The sequence below is a fragment of the Phyllopteryx taeniolatus genome, chromosome 18 (genome assembly GCF_024500385.1).
Source record: "Phyllopteryx taeniolatus isolate TA_2022b chromosome 18, UOR_Ptae_1.2, whole genome shotgun sequence".
In the NCBI taxonomy this organism is placed as follows: Eukaryota; Metazoa; Chordata; class Actinopteri; order Syngnathiformes; family Syngnathidae; genus Phyllopteryx; species Phyllopteryx taeniolatus.
In genome coordinates this window covers 9212556-9228502 of record NC_084519.1, presented here as the reverse complement: position 1 = coordinate 9228502, position 15947 = coordinate 9212556, and the positions used below count along the sequence as shown (strand labels likewise).

The window sequence follows — 15947 nt, the reverse complement described above, 5'->3', positions numbered from 1 at the left end:
AAACGTCTGCTAGCTTAATGCTAACATATAATGCAAAATGCCATAGAAGAGCTAATGGAAATGAGCAAAGATGTAAACAATCATAATGACAAACTTTAAAACAACTCCTAGTTTAAAACAGACACAGAGCAGTAACACATACAAAAAGATAAAACAAAATTACTCACAGGTATTATCGTCGCTGTTGGGCGGAAACCTTGTATCTCCAAATATGGTCAATTTCATATTTTTTTCACAACTCGATACTACTGGTCTGTCCCCACATTGTCTGTTATTTTTGCACATTATAAACAAATTGAAAGTGTTGAAAATAACGAGAACTTTTCGCTCCCTTGAATGCGCAACTGCCTCAGAAGTGTCGCCTGTGCCCTCACTGTATGGGAGCCATACGGCATTGTGTCGCCTCAAGATGGAAAGTCGGGAGGTGTTTTTTCGACGAAGGAAAATATTTAGGTTAGATACTTTTGAGTGAGCCTGTTTTGTTAAAAATGGATCGCTGTAATGCTTCGGTGCAGAAGCAGAAGTTCCGTGCTGATTAATTTCCGCCTTTTCAACTGCTAAACCAGCTCATCGTTTTATTTATTGGGTCAATCATGGCTTTAATACATTTGAGAGAGTTTGGGAAGATGACCAAACAACAGTTGTTTGCTTTTGGGTGGTGTTGATGTTAGTGGGCAATGGTATTTGATAGAAATAGAAGGTATAAAAATAAATCCTGGCACGAACTATGAACTGCGATATAGCGGCGGAACACTACATTTTGAAATATTTTGTCATGAAAATGCGAAGACTTTACATCATTTCAGCACATTTCATAGAAGAAAAGCTCTTGAGTTCCCAATTTAATGTGGAGTATATAAACTTATACTGTGTGGACAAAAGTAGTGACTAGTTTTAAGACCGCGACTAACTGCTGTGATTTCCTGGAAGGTGTCCAATGAAGTAATCAAGTGTGTGTGCGTGTGTGCTATTTGCGTCCCTGCATCTTTTGTCATTTATAGCTGACTGTGTGTCAGCGGAGGTGGGCAGGCATCGCTGAGTGGGCAAAATATTCAATTACCTCCATACTTTTACCTCATACGGCACAAATGAAAAGTGTATACAGACAACAAGATTCATCCGAAAGCTCTATGCCCCTCTCGCCAGCTCATAAGTATTTAGTAATGTAAACTTTATTCTACAATTGTAACCTTTTCTTTAACTTCCTCTCGAGAGAAATAATGACTTTATTCTCGTTAATGCGAAACCTTTTTGGCTGTAAATTAATTTGTACTTTTTTGGTGCAAATAGAGTATTTCCAAACTTGTTGTAAATCACAACTTTATTCTCTTTAAATTTAAATGGATAGATTTAAATTACAGAAAATAAAAATGTTCTTGTAAATTAAAACCTTTATTGTTAGACTTCTCAGAAAGTTTGACAATACTGTCAGGAGATGACAACATTTTTCTCGTAATATTAAAACTGTTCTTCTAATAGCACGTTTTTTTGCATTTTTTTTCACAAAAAAACCCAAACATGATTCTTGTGCACTTTATTTTGCAAAGATAAAACTTATATTTTTTCCCCAGGACTTTTTAATAGTAATAACCTTTGTTCTCGTAAAATTACAACTTTGCGTGTAAATTTCAGAACTTTTCCTCATAATTCTTTTTAAATGCAAACCTTTTACTTTTTTTTCGTGTAAATCACAACTTCTACGTGAAATGATGTTTCTTTTTCTCATAAATATCCGACTTTTATTCACACAAAATTGCTACCTCACTCACACAAAATGTAAACTTTGTTTCTCATAAAAATTGCAACTTACGCAAACGTAGAACTTTTTTTCCCCCACCAATATCACGTTTGTTTTCTTCCGTAAAATACTCTTCTTGCAATTATGTGAAAATAAATATCTTGTTAATTTGGCACGCCACAAAGAAGAGTGTTGTTGACAAATTTGAATGATTAAAACAATCCCGAAGTGTACAAAATGAGGCTTCATAACCGCATAAAATCAAGCCATTGTCTCTGCTCTCAAACGTTGTGGGCGTGTCCGCTCAATGCTCTGAAACCACGCCCTTCTCAACTGTCAATCAAATACCACTTCTTCGACTTGGAAAAATGGATGCTACTTCATCCAGCATCTAATGCCTACACACGACTAAATGTTTGAGCCGTGAAACTATACACACTTAGCGGTAGCTGGAATATATCGTACCGGGTCGTGGCAAGGGCTTTTCCAGAGCGCGACAAGGTGCTCTAAAGCGCTCACGCCAGCCCAACGCCCCTGTCCACATGCTGGCTGTCAAGTCTGGCTTTTTTTTTTTTTTTTTTCCATTATTCCCATTTCTTGAAAAATGTAGTGTTATTATTTGTCCAATTCAGTGTGGCCCTACCAGCAATCATAGAAGTGCAGCCTGCAGCTCTACTATAGTAGGAAAATGGTGTGAGAATGATATGACGGCTGTCAAATACTCCAAGCCTAAGCGCCAATTCTGTCTGTGTCACGCCTGAACGTTTACTTACATGTCTGTCAGGCCTGTTCGTCCTCCCCTTTAAAACACACGCAGTACAGAGGCTCCCTTAAGTCATGATAATCATAGCACAATATTTTATTGATCCATGCCAGTGGATTCTCTTAAGAGCCCACCCCACCCCCCGAAACCCCCCTGCCCGGAGCTGCCCCACAGCTTCCCAACCCAACGTAACAAAAAAAAGAAAAGAAAAAGCACAACGCCGAGATGCCTCACTCTTTAGGCAGGAGGCAAATTAGTCTCGCGTGAGCCCAAGCGAGAGTGACATTAATTATTTCTGCGGCAATTTTGGGGCGCCGCGTGAACTGACAATATGAGAGATACTCTAATAAAGAATTGCTGTTTGTTCTTATTGTAATTGCTTAATGTTATTGCAGCCATTTGCTTTTGGGTGACACGCTTACTGTGCTGCTGTGTGTTAGCAGCCTGGTTTCGGGAGAATTTAGGAAGCATTTCACAGAAAAGGTAATGGAGGCAGTGGATAAAGTAGACTTCTTTCCAGGGTGACTGCAAGCGTGGAAACTTGGATCTCGTATAAAGTTAATTGTAAAAGGTGTGACAAATCTGAGGACTGGCCTTCATCACAGTTGGTCAAGCGCTGACCTCGTGGAGGCAAGTTATTGGAGTTTTGCGTTTTATGACTCATCAAACTTGGCTGCCAGGCTCTGCCCACACGCTATGATGAAAATTAAATGTTCCATAATTTAGTGTCACCCATCTGTCCAGTATATGTGATTCAAATTTGGTAGCAATCAGACAAAACCTTGAGGACTTTTGAAAGACACCTTGAAATGGCCAACTGAGCCTTAAATGGTTGCTTCAAACCAAAATGTCTATTATGTTTCATGTTAGCAAGTAAAACGGGCTTCGGGGGCTGAATTTTCTTTCAAGGACCCCTGGAAATGGCCAACATGACCCAAAAGTGTTTGCTTTACCCCAAAAAACAAAAACAAAAAACAAACAAATGGCAGACGCTGTCTTTTCAGGCATAGGTTATTGAGGCTTTTTTGTGCGTCTCATGATAGTACATTCCTACTAAATTTCTTGTTGCTATGTGAAAGTAGCTTTGGGGGCTGGATTTTTTTTGGGGGGGTGGGGACCCCTGGAAATGGCCAACCTGGTTTTAAAATGGCCGATTTAAACCAAAATAGTAGGCTTCCTGAGACTTTTTGCAGGTCTACTCATGATAGACCTTCTTGCCCAATTTTAGATTGCTAAAAGAAACTGGCTTTGGGGGCTGGCTTTTCTTTAAAGGGCCCCTGAAAATACACAATGACCCTAAAATGGTAGCTTTAAACCAAAATGTCAGACTTCCTGCGTCTTCTCAGGCATGGCTTTTTGAGACTCTTTTTTTTTTGTAGACACGTCTTCTCATGATAGGCATGGCTATTTTTCATGTCACTAAGTGAAACTGGCTGAATCCCTTGGGGGTCGAGAGAGAGAGAAAGCCCAGAAAAATGTCAATCTATTTGGCACATGAAGAAAAACCAAGAGGGCTTTTGGCCCTGTGTGCTCTGCAGCTAACAATGGCATAGAAAAAAAAGCCTCACTTGCCTTTTATTGGCCTCCTTTCATCTTAGGCCTCTCTTTTGCTTCAATTTTCATCTCCTGTGTTCTCTCCCGCTGCTGCACTTACACCTGGACGTACACACACACACACAAAGATGTGAGGCAGCAGCTTTTGGCGCTCAGTAAGCATCAAACTGCGCACACACACACAAAAAGACGTGGACTGTATCGGGTTCACAGCATCTGTTGGCGCTCAAACGTGCTTTGAAAGGCTGCCTACGACGTAGCTATATCATTAGTTTCCTTATGCTGCGGCTCTGATATGATACATGCCGCAATAGCGCTCTCGTGCTGTCGCTCTCTCTCTCGCTCTCTCTCTCTGGTTCTCTGGATAACAAAATGAAGACAAACAAGGGCCACGAAAAGGCATAAAGACTGCAGTCCAAAAAAGTTGAAATGGTTGTATATCATACATGAAGAGTTCCAGTGGTCGTATTTCTTTTTTCGGACCACTTTTCAGTGCTTCCATTTGAACACAGATATCTGTACTTTGTATTCTTTACAGGGCGGCACGGTAAGGGCGGCGTGGTGGACGACTCGTTAGCACTTCTGCCTCACAGTTCTGAGGACCCAGGTTCAAATCCGGCCTCCCGTTTGTGGAGTTTGCACGTTCTCCCCGTTCCTGCGTGGGTTTTCCCCAGGTACTCCGGTTTCCTCCCACATCAAAAAGATGTATGGTAGGTTGCTTGAAAAGTCTAAATTGTCTGTAGGTGTGAAAGTGAGTGTGAATGGTTGCTGGTCTATATGTGGCCTGAGATTGGCCGGCGACCAGTTCAGGGGGTACCCCGCCTTTCGCCCAGAGTCAGCTGGGATAGTGTCCAGTACGCCCACGACCCGAGTGAGGACAAGCGGAACAGAAAATGGATGGATGGATGTATTCCTTACTTAATATTGGCTCATTACTTTTTTTTAAATAAAAAAGGTGAAAGTGGAGTGTGCATTTGTAAAAATCACAAGCAGGATTTTAATATAGTTGTAATAGTCACAGAGAACACTGCCCAGCTTCAACAAAACGGCAGCGCTAGCAATACTAAGCTAGCATTAGCATTATAAACAACCCCACATTAGCCACGGCTGATACATTCGTAGCATGACTTAATATAACACTAAATGTTATCAGTTTAAAATTGTGTTTTTGAGAATTTACAATCAATGGAAACAAAAAAGAAAGAGTTGATAAGGAACTGGTACACTTTCCTGAGTCAGGAAACGGAATGACGTGAAACGGAATGGAGTCAATCAAAAAGTGATCCGACTGAGGAACAAGAAAGCTGCCGTAAATAAAGACAAACATTTCCTACCCGATATCGTATATTTGTATAAAAGTGTTTTCCCCAGATTGCAAGAAGTATTTTCCAAAGCAAGTCTTTTTAATGACAACGTCACCATTCTACTACGGTTCCTTCGGAAACACTTTGGAAAAATCGGCGGAAAATATACACGGAAGTGTTTCTTCTTCTTCTTCATTTTTGTTCGATCACGTTTGATAAATTGAGATTACTATCTTGTCGGACTAGATTCGAGATCGGTGGTGCAACAGAATCTTTATGCCCGTGATGTTACAGGATGTGTTGAGATTGTCAGAGCACACCACACACAATACGACCGAACCGTTAAATGCCAGAATATTTTTTTTTTCTGCATGTGTGGGGTCTGCAACAGATCAACACACTTTCAAGATTTGAGAAATCCTTACGTGTGAACAAGGCCTCAAGTACAGCGTGTAAGTACTTTTGCCACCTCTGATTGAGCTCTCATCCTTATTTTGGCAGCGTCTTAGTCACGGCCATGTTTGGTTTGTCCTCCTCGTCCCTGGAGGCCCTCAAAGGTGTCACACTCAGATAAGTGCACACGTGTTGTTGCTTTTATAATGCGTCTTCTCCACTCGCCATGCTTCTCCCAATTCATATCTACTCCAACTCGCGTCACTTTAATTATGATGAATGCTAGCACGGAGACGTCTTTGATCGTTTTTGCACACATGGGTACACCATAGATGTACTATATCTCGAAGCATGTTTTTGCATACCGATTCAAACGTCCTAATTAACACCATGTTTTGGATTGCAGGCTAAAGACCAAAATGCCTTTGTGTATTCAATATAATCATGCGGAGGAGGAACTTCTTTCATTAAGGTGTAGGAAGGATTTAAAAATAGAAGTTTGACAGCTACAGTAAATGGAAACTACGGTAAAAGTAAAGTGATGAGCAGTGAGGTTAATAGCTGGTGAGGCACTGATATTAGAGTCTCATTTACAAATGTATGAGCCAAACATTTGGCCATAAGGAGCGTTTTAGGGTATTAGCGTGGCAATTTCTTACTTATTTGAAAGGCTACTCATTAAATTATTAAGTGTTGTGCAAAAAAAAGAATTTTAATTTAAGCCTATACTGAAATATTCCGTTCATTTTTTAAACCTTTATTATAATGCTCAAATATTTTAAACACAGACTGCTCAACAAAATAATCAAAACAATATTTAAGTTCAAATTTTTGTTTTTTTTTATAATCTGATCAAATTTTAGGTCAAATTATAAACATTTTATTTTCTTACTTGTAGATGAAGTCCATGTGCCTCGACCTCTTAACAACAATCTGTAACCAATCACAACTGGAGTGTTCTGTTTGTCTTAGAAAACCAATATTTACATTTTTATAAACAAAACAGTCCAGTTGTGATCGAATCAGTGCCCTGAGAATGAAATGACCTGGATGAATAAGAATATTCACCGGCAACAATCTGTTACGTTCCTGTAAATTTTCTCTTTTTCTTCCTTGAGCTTCAAAAGGCTCTCTGTCTATATAGAGATTATTGTCAGTAAAGAATGTCTTCCTTGATCAATTCTAATCTGAATCAATGTTTTGAGTCTTTTTAAGGACGGAAATTATGTTTCCACAGCTGTCCGGGAGTTTCAAATTCATTCCTCACTGTTTGTGAGTTATACAGTCCGTTGAAATCAAAGAACTAGCGAGGTGTCAATGTGAATGTGTGCTCTCGTGCGCCCCTGCCACATTGTGGAGGCAGGACACCGTCTGCCTCACCTTACGCTTTAGCTGCAGTTTTATTCAATCAGCAAAACTAAATAAGTAACACAAAAATGTTGAATACAGTTTGACTATGGGCAACCAGAGTGCATAGTGTCTTAAAACATATTCATATTTTAGTATATGAAGAGAGACAGAACAGGCACTTGTCAATACCCTCCTCTGTTGTATTACAGTAATTTACTAATAGTTTGTTGTATTCTGCTGTGTTATTTGCAATCTTAGGCGAGGCTGGCTGCATGCTGTCGTGCTTCCGGTCTTGCCCATGTATTTGAAGAAGAAATACGTCCATCCATTTTCTGAGCCGCTTATCCTCACTAGTGTCGCGGGAGTGCTGGAGCCTATCCCAGCTATCTTCGGGCAGGAGGCTGGGTACAGCCTGAACTGGTTGCCAGCCAATCGCAGGGCACACACAAACAAACAACCATTCGCACTCACATTCACACCTACGGGCAATTTCAAGAGTCTTCAATCATCCTACCACGCATGTTTTTGAGATGTGGGAGGAAACCGGAGTGCCCGGAGAAAACCCACGCAGGCATGGGGAGAACATGCAAACTCCACACAGGCGGGGCCGGGGATTGAACCCCGGTCCTCAGAACTGTGAGGCAGACGCTCTAACGGCACATCCACCGTGCCACTAGAAATGCATCAATTTAGCAATTGAAAAGATGACATCCTGGTCTTTCAATCAATATAAAGCATAGACCCCAGAATTAATATGGAACATTTTTATGTGGGCCTAATCAGTATTTGTTTTTCTTTAAAAAATACTCTTCACATGTAGGTGAGGCTCTGCCTCCCTAGCAGCAAAGTAACAGTGCTGGAATGTGGAGTCCAAAGTAAAGCTACAGTAACAGTGAAGCTACAGTAAAAGTACATCTCTGGTATAGAAACTGTAAAGCTACATTACAGTGTGCTTTAAAAGAGAGAGATTAAAAAGAAATTATACAACTGTGTGTGTATTTTCCAACTTGCACTCAGTTACGTTTTCAATGACTTCTTTGTGACAATCTTATTCAGATTAGTTGACAAGACCGGTTTGACTTCATTTGGTGAGCAGGGAGAACACACGCACACATGCACACGCCTACACACACGTGCGCGCACACACACGGAGCTCACATGTAAGTACATCAAACAAAGATGCCCACAGGGATTGTGCTGGGGGGGATGGATGGAACCATCAGAGCCATGCATGCTAATGACATCGCTCACGCTTGCTATGTTTCTTCTATGTTCCCATTCAGTATTGATACGAGCGAGCACACAAGCCAGCCTGCAGGTGATCACTTTGCTCCCGCCATCAACGTTATTTCTTCACCACATCAGCTGTGACCTGCACTGTGTGCTCCCACACATAATTGACGTACGTGAGTGTGTATATATGCACAAATGATTAATACTGGACTGTACAACTCATTATTACCATGAAAAAAATCCCTCTACAATTCACATAATAGGATGGTTTGCGTTGCAAGGATGCAATCCATTTAATGGAAAGTGCTATTATGTACAGTATATATTATATACAATATTTGGTATCTTAAGTTAGTGTTAAAAATGCACTTACAGTATTGTCGGAGCTCACCCAGTCAATAAGCAAAACATATACTGTAGTAGATAAATAACAAGAAATAAAAAAAATACAACAGATGAAAGCATTTTTAAATATATATCGTAACAAAACACACATCTCAAATCATCTTATTTAAATGAATGGAAATGCCATTAATCAGTTCCAGACTTCCCCCCCCCCCAAAAAAAATAGTTGTAATGTGTATTTTAATGAGGAAAACTAGCACTCCATAATATTGTACTTCATAAAAACATAGAGTAATGACATAATTAAATAGAGTTAAAAAAAATTTGTCACATTGCATCAATCCAATGCTGCTCCTGGCGTGCTTGCCTTGGCCACCTGGAGGCAGTACAAGACAAGTGGACAGATATACTGTTCACTGAGGCGTTATTATGAATCCCGCTTGAGCTCTCGGCAGTCCTTGCCTCTTTGCAACATCCATTCATATTGCAGCGGAGGGTGTCCTGCCTAGAAATTAAGCGGGATTTATAATAATACCTGAACTCTTCTCTGATCTCATCAGTACGGCACTAATTGTAGTCATTCTATGCCGATGGGATATGACTGTGAGTTGCCTACAGTTACTGCACATTGTCTGTCTACATGATGTTGCTGAACCAATTGTGTTCAATCTGTTGCTCAAAGGGATAAAGCACTACAACATAGATGCTAACTAGTTCTAGCATTAAGCTAGCGGTGGCTTTCTTCAGGTAGTTCAACTGTTTTAAATACACAATGTTTGTTTTCTGTTCATTCGAGAGCGAACAGCAACTGGGTGTGGCCTCTTTTTTGATGAATTGTTCACTATTTGCCAAACTGCCACTTTTTGTAAAGTGTGTTGCGTTGCGTTCACTGCCACTATACTGCGCTCGTATTTCCAGTCAGGTCAAAGCAAAAAAAGAAAATTGGTGGAACGACAGCTCGTATCTGGAAAAACCCGTGAGTTGGGTAACTAGTACCTCAAGGCACCACTGTACTTAGTTTGGGCCAATTAGGTTGACTGATTGCTCCAGTTGTGCTTCTTTTGAAATCTATTTTAAAAAAATTGAAGCACAGGCAGCAGCACAGTAGCCGACTGGTTAGAGCGTCAGCCTCACAGTTCTGAGGACCCGGGTTCAATCCCCGGCCCCGACTGTGTGGAGTTTGCATGTTCTCCCCGTGCCTGCGTGGGTTTTCTCCGGGCACTCCGGTTTCCTCCCACATCCCAAAAACATGCATAAATTGGAGACTCTAAATTGCCCGTAGGTGTGACTGTGAGTGTGAATAGTTGTTTGTTTGTATGTGCCCTGCGATTGGCTGGCAACCAGTTCAGGGTGTACCCCGCCTCCTGCCCGATGACAGCTGGGATAGGCTCCAGCACGCCCGCGACCCTAGTGTGGAGAAGCAGCTCAGAAAATGGATGGATGGATGAAACACAGGCCTGAGTCTTGTAACAGTGGCAGAAATCCATTTTATAAAGGTTATTACTATATATACCAGTAAATAAATATAGCCATCAGTCAATATCAATCTTCTCTACTGCAAATACATATGACACATTTTGTCTTGCTATTGATTCAGTCAGATAGCTTCGGATGATTCTATAAATCTATAAAATGCAATATTCAAATTCATCCCCCCTCCCCACAAAAAAACCCAAACAATAAATCAGACAAATGATGAATGTGCAGCAAGTGTGGTGTAATTTTCTCCCTGCGTGCACTTTGTTTGCCAAATTAATTTGCCACAGCCAGGTGCAATCACAGAGAGCCACTTTACTGTGCTACTTTTTCTTCTACTTTACAACGGGTAAACTGGCTGGCTGTTCGTTCTGCCCCAATACGTCACTGTCAATACAAATGAATGGACACATTGATCAATCATTTTTCTGGCTTTGGCGCCGCACCTAATTAGTTTTTAGTTTCAGTGTCGGGGTTTGGGAAGCAAGCGCAGCTCTGCTTCTATGAGCAATCACTGTGATTCATCCCGTTTGATTCTGTGCGAGTACATGCTAGTCACTTGTGTTTGATTGCGGCAGGTTCTCATCCATTCCAAAAGAGAACAAAGGGGTCAGCTCTGCTTAATTCTACAAAATGACATGGAAAAGGTGTCAAGCTGTTTAGTTTGGAGCGTCTTGGATTCAAAACTTTTCGGGACTTTAAAAACAAATTGATGTAATGATGCGAATCCCAATTCCCACGCTCCCTAAACGTCACAGCACAACAGATGATGAGCCTCTTTCAAATTCAACTTAATGGGAATGCAGCGCAACCTGTAAGGGGGGAGCTAGTCTGTTTCCCCTTGGAAATAACGGGTAATAAAATAGTACGCTTCAATGTCAAACTGTCGCCTTTAAAGAAAAATAAAATATAGTGAACCCCCACTATATTGTGGCAAAAGAAAAGCGAGTTGTCACGCTCTCAGTGCATGTATCTTTGATTTTTTTGGTTTTGTTTACACTCCTTTTAGTAATACAGTAGTTCCTTGAGATACGCGTTTAAGTAGTTCCGTAACCATGCTCGTAACTTAAAAACACTCAAATCATCCCTCCCAATTGAAATGAATGGACATGCAATTAATTCGTACCAGCCTCCCCTATGCAAAAAACAAACATTTTTGTAATGTCTTTTTAATAGCGCAAACAGCACTGTATAATATTGTCGTTTATAAAAGCAGAGTAATAAGATAATCAAATAGAATGGAAAAAAATTAATCAGTTTATGCATCAACAGTTGGGGCACCACGTGAACTGACAGTATTATACAGTCCTACAGACACAAACGAAGAAGAAAACACCGTGACCCTCAGTGACTCAGTACACTGCAATAATATTCGTTGTTGCTCACAGATGATAAAGAATTTATGACAGTGAGTATTGTTATATTGTCTGTCTACATGTGTTAATGCACCGTTTGTGTTAAAATATCCGTTGCTTAAAGGGTTATTACACTGCAAGAAAAAAAAGTCATCTGGATGATGGCTTTTATCTAAAAAAAAAAAAAAAAAAAAACCTCGCAAGTCAGGTCACTCGGATCTCAAGCCACCACAGTGAACTGATTTTTGAGCTTCGTCGGTGAATGAATTAAAGTCATACCATGGCACCTCTGTACTTAAAACTTAATAATACAGATACCTTAAAAATCTACTTAGGTACAGTGATAGAGGTATTTGTACTTGGTGGTTACTTTTCACCACTCTGGTTTTATTGCACTCCAGTGTGTCCCAGTAAACATTTGACTGAGTGACAGTGAACTAATGAACCGCCACTCTGACAATGGAAGCAAACAAATGGGCCCACAGACACAATAGCATCATATCACTGACGGATTTGCAGTTTTATCACTAAATTAAAAAAAAAAAATTATTTTAAAAAAAAGAGCCTGACTGTAAGTGTTAAAATGGCTGCCTGGAAGCGTCCATTTAAAATGTATTTTTATTTCAGTTCACTTCGTGTTCTTTGCAGTGACGTACAGTTTGCTGCAGGGCTCCCGCAAACACAAAATGTCATTAAATTTTGTCACTTGGCAATGGGAAACATGGAGAATCATTAAGTGAGAAACATTCTGTACAATGTTCTCTCACAGGGACGATTGTCGTCTGCTTTATTTGTATGCGTTGTTGCTCTGTGTGTTACAGTAAAGTAGCAGTGAGTTGAAGATTTATCATTAACATATATGCAAATTTACATCAGCCCGCCTGTGGTATTTCACATTATATGTTAGCATTAAGCTAACAGACTTCCAAAAGACCAAATATGCCTTTGTTTGAACATTTTGGTTTTTAAACATACAATGTTTAATTCTCTTTTGTCGTGTGTGTCCGTTTCATCTTGGAGTGACAAACAAACAGCTTGAAGCAACCACACTTTGCCTAGTATTTAGAAAATTGCGAGCAAGAGAGAACAGATGCTAAGGAATACTTTAGAAAGTGTTCGGTTTTAAAGTCAGTTTGAATTTGTTTAAATCATGTAGGAGGTGTAAACATTTTTTATAAAAAGGTTTTCTTATGTTCTCATCATACAGCTGATTTGCATCTATTGCGGGTGGTTCGGGGAGGTATCCCTGCAGTGAACACATGTTCCCAAAAATTGGTTGAATTCCAAACATATGCCAGAGGAAAAACTCAAATGCATGAGTTCAATACTCGCTGAATGGTTGTCTCATGAGGCAGTTTGAACCCTGAAATTTTCTAAGACTTTAGAGGTGTATTGTCCTGAAAAATTGGTTGAATTCCGAACACTCTTTTAGTATCCATCCATTTTCTGAGCCGCTTCTCCTCACTAGGGTCGCGGGCGTGCTGGAGCCTAACCCAGCTGTCATCGGGCAGGAGGCGGGGTACACCCTGAACTGGTTGCCAGCCAATCGCAGGGCACATTCAAACAAACAACCATTCGCAGTCACATTCACACCTACGGGCAATTTAGAGTTTCCAATTCATGCATGTTTTTGGGATGTGGGAGGAAACCGGAGTGCCCGGAGAAAACCCACGCAGGCACGGGGAGAACATGCAAAGTCCACACAGGCGGGACCGGGGATTGAACCCGGGTCCTCAGAACTGTTAATCTGACGCTCTAACCAGTCGTCCACCGTGCCGCCCACTCTTTTAGTATGTTTCAAAAATAAGCTAAAGAAAAAATGTCAATACTTGCTAAGTTGTGAGAAAGCGGGGTGTAGGCATTGCTAGCAAGCTAACTGCACATGACAATTGTGCCGGATAACCGCTGATGCGAAAGAAGCCACTCAAGTTCTTATGCAGTGTAGTGTAGGAGTGGCAACTCATGTCGGACTCCAAGGTGTGTCACGTGGCCCTGTTATAGCCCCCCCCCCCAAAAAAAACAGAAACAAAAAACAAAAACAAAAAAAAACAGGAAAACTGAAATGGTGAAAGTTTAACACTATATTTACACAATTCAGTACAACATAGTTCTCAGTCTTTGCCTGTTTTCAGCATTATCGGCAAACATTTAGAATATATTTAGAAACAAATCTCTGAATTCACTTTACAGGGTCTTTAAGAATGCTCCGAATGGTAAATCATTACTTTTGCACTTCCGCCGTGGTAATGGTCTTATTGCTGGGTTGCCTCCACAGGAAGTCGCCTCCACACGCCACATGACTGGTGTTGCCAATTCCACATGACCTCCAGCTGTTCCCTCCGGTTTGATGAACGCTTCCCATAAGCCTCGTGAGTGAGTTAAGATAAGTGTAAAAAGAATACATTGGAGTTTTACACTCCAATATGCAGTAAGTTTGCTCGAGGGGGCCCAGGCCAATATCAAGTGGATATTGTCGAAACCCTGATGGCAGGAGCCACAGCTAATCATTTTCATGCCCATTAAGCTATCCAGAGGCCCGCTGTTTTTCTATCAGTGCATCAGCATTTGTTCCCCTCGAGTTTTCCCACTTTTTATTTCTGCTCTTTTGCAGCTGATGTATCAGAGGAATATACTGTCACGTTGTACTCGGAGAAAACCCACGCAAGCATGGGGAGAACATGCAAACGCCACAGGACCTCAGAACGATGAGGCGGACATGTTCACCACTAGTTCACCATATTGCTTGTGATCCCTCAGTTAAAAAAAGGAAATGACCACCCAGTAGCTAGCTAAAATGTTATTGCTGTTATTCTTAATCCCATACACATTTTAAAAACGTTTTAAGAAATTGTAGAAACATTCAGTATTGTCTTTTTAGTTTCATATTGGCCTGTGAATGGCCGGCGACTAGTCCGCCTCTCAAAATCGGTTGAGATCAGTGGCGCGCCGTGCAATTGGTATCTGGGCCTTCAGTGGGGACCTAATCCATCGCTAGATTTCATTGCTAGAAAGTCGCAATTATAGAAACCATCAACACTACGCAACAACGCAATATACGCAATTGTGCCGCATACATCATCTGGAGCACTTCACAATCAATATTTATCTAATAACATGATAAAATCATCCAAAAAAAATCATCATATACATGGTACTCACCGGAGACGCTGATTATTATTATTATTATTATTATATGTACAGTATTAATGGGTGCAGATTGTACATTTTGCTCTAAGCAACCAACCAGAGGACAAAAACTGCTGACATCATCGAGAGCCAATGCTCCGGCCCCGTGAGAACGAATTTGAAAGCTGACTGGTTAAAGAAACAGACCCATTGCTAATAAAGTTTTCAACAGTTACTGTATATGGGCCAGCACTACTGATTGTGAAGGGCACTGGGCAGATGGGATTGATATGGCAACACAGAGGCTTAAATCTGATTGGACAAAAACAATCTAACATCCTCATACACGTGCTGAAAACAGTGTAGCCAAGGTACCAAATGAACAGAAGAGACTGCCGGGAATAAATGAATAAAGTTTCATGGAACAAATATTAGAGTCTAGGTTGTAAATGCAGGTCAGTGCTTCGGATCAGATTCAGGGCAGCAGAGAATGCCTGGGATAGGCCTCCAGCTCCCCCGTGACCCTAATAACGACAAGCACTCTATAAGAAAAAAGAAAAAACAGATGGATGGATGGATGGTTTCACATTTTCCCTATGAAAAGATCAAAAAAATGTTGCGATTACAGGCTGAGTTTTTGATATCAAGCTGATCCTCAAATACAAGAAAGTTGTGAAGCTAAAAACTCTTGTAAATACTTGTTGAAGACTGACTTTTGGCTTTCCAGACATGCTGCTGTGCCAGGTCGGCCTTGAGCACAAACAGGCTGCATGAAGACTAATGAGGTGTCGCAGGTGTCCTGCCTGCGCATTAAGGCTGAAAGATTTCCGATGTTGGGGAGTGGGAATATGCTGTTTTGTCCTCCCGTTCCGTTCGCAAGTGGGCAACAACATACGGCTACCGTCCAAACATTGGGAATGCCATCCATAAGCACTACATAATCAATCTCAATCCCCTCCTCTCACACTTTGCGTTTGATGTAGCTTAACGCGTGGGCCTCGACCAGGACGACTTTGCTTGGATGGACTGACAACGTGTGTTTGTTTGTCAGTGGCGTCGGCGAACGAGGACGCTCGCTCGTTTGCGTGGAAGCCGTCGGCGACTTTGCTCCCCGGGGGCGACCTGAGTTGTCGCACATTGAGTGAAGGCATTATTACAGGTCGGACGACGCGGGCTGACACAGGTTACGGGTAATCACCCCCACCAACCCCCCCATAATTACAATTTGACATTTGTAAACTAGCCTATTTTATTTTGGAACCTATTTGCCGTGATTCGCTGAAAAAATCCACCTATTCTGCTCCATCTAG

The 15947-nt window shown here is 41.1% G+C and overlaps 2 long non-coding RNA genes across 2 annotated transcripts in view; one reads left to right on the top strand and one right to left on the bottom strand.

Annotated features, from left to right (window-relative positions):
* Positions 1-2688: 2688 nt before the first annotated feature.
* LOC133468553 (uncharacterized) overlaps positions 2689-15947 on the bottom strand; it is a 66006-nt gene continuing 52747 nt past the window's right edge. The window contains exon 3 of the long non-coding RNA XR_009785519.1: positions 2689-4157. This is a non-coding gene — a long non-coding RNA (uncharacterized LOC133468553). The remainder of the gene's footprint in view (positions 4158-15947) is intronic.
* LOC133468149 (uncharacterized) lies at positions 4531-13878 on the top strand. Its single transcript, XR_009785417.1, has 3 exons — positions 4531-4765; positions 8386-8504; positions 13787-13878. It is a non-coding gene; the product is annotated as an uncharacterized LOC133468149 (long non-coding RNA).